The following is a 1,471-nucleotide window of genomic DNA, read 5'->3' on the forward strand; positions in this document are numbered from 1 at the left end:
TAATCATAAATGATAGACACTCATGTGACCGGCGGCAGACCCCAATTAATGCCAAGAGCCCATTGTATTGCTCACAAATAATTCCATCCTTCGGTGTGAAAGGTGAACTAACCATATAGAATAATGTAAGGAAGGAGGATCAGGATTACTAGTATCTAGTGGAGGAACAGAGATTTCAGGCCACTGATTGTTGAAGCACAGCAGGAAAACCACACTGAGGTTTTGGCCACGTACCATACTTAGATGGTTTTTAAACATAGGAGATTTTGTATTGAGAAGTGAAGTATCCTTAAATATACATATTGCATAGTGTGCTTCCAGTAAAGCAATGTTAGTAGTAACTAATTACTAAACCAATGGCCACTGGTGCAAGTGGAAATCACCATCATCATCTATTTATATAGCGAAACGAATTTAAAAGCGCTGTGCAGAGGATATTTGTTACTCACATCAGTATCTGCCCAATTGGAGCTTATAGTCTAAATTAAGAAACAAAACACAACTAGGTCCCACCGAGATTTGAACTCGGATCGCTGGATTCAGAGTCCAGAGTGCTAACCATTACACCATGGAACCCTTGCATTTAGACAGTTTAGGGTAGAGAGGATGGTTTCGGTGCCGCCTAGTTATTTAAAAGCGCCAGACACACCCTCAGAGAACATATCCACGCCCCCTTTTTAGGCGCTTGCAGTCTCACTGTTGGAAAATATGGGCTGACGACTAAGATATAAAGTTGTGGAAGACGCAAAGAAAAGGGACAATCACGGGTATCTCTTGTTCCTTATCACTCTACATGTTATAGTACATGCAAATAGGAGATGTTGTGGATGGTGATGGTGGAGAGATTATAGGAATGCGCTCACTGGGGGAGATTTAATTTAGCGCCATGTGTCTCCGAAACATCCACAGAAACACCTTGTGCTGATGTTATGGCAGGAATCTCTGCTCGTGTTTCCTCGCACCCCATAGAGGTGTACAGAAAAATAAGCAAAGATTCCTATCGTAATGGCTGGGGAGGTACACAGCCGGGCATTGTGGGGAGGTACACAGCCGGGCATCATGGGGAGGTACACAGCCGGGCATTGTGGGGAGGTACACAGCCAGGCATCACGGGGAGGTACACAGCCGTGCACCGTGGGGAGGTTTCCAGCCGGGCATCACAGGAAGGTACACAGCCGGGCATTGTGGGGAGGTACGCCGCGGGGCGTGGTGGGGAGGCACGCAGCCGCGCATCATGAGGAGGTACGCAGCCGGGCGTGGTGGGGAGGTACGCAGCCGGGCATCAAGAGGAGGTACGCGGCCTGGCACATTGGGGTGGTGCGCAGCCTGGCATCAAGGGGAGGTAGGCAGCCTGGCATCATGGGGAGGTAGGCAGTCTGGCATCGAGGGGAGGTACACAGCCGGGCATCACCTGGAGGTACGCAGCCGGGCATCGTGGGGAGGTATGCAGCCTGGCATCATGGGGTGGTAC

At 49.6% G+C, this 1,471-nt stretch overlaps 1 non-coding gene across 1 annotated transcript; it reads right to left on the minus strand.

The window, feature by feature from the left end:
- Positions 1 to 504: 504 nt before the first annotated feature.
- On the minus strand, positions 505 to 576 carry TRNAQ-CUG (transfer RNA glutamine (anticodon CUG)). The gene has a single exon. It is a non-coding gene; the product is annotated as a tRNA-Gln (tRNA).
- Positions 577 to 1,471: the final 895 nt, after the last annotated feature.

Source organism: Mixophyes fleayi, chromosome 2, assembly GCF_038048845.1.
Source record: "Mixophyes fleayi isolate aMixFle1 chromosome 2, aMixFle1.hap1, whole genome shotgun sequence".
Classification (NCBI taxonomy): Eukaryota; Metazoa; Chordata; class Amphibia; order Anura; family Limnodynastidae; genus Mixophyes; species Mixophyes fleayi.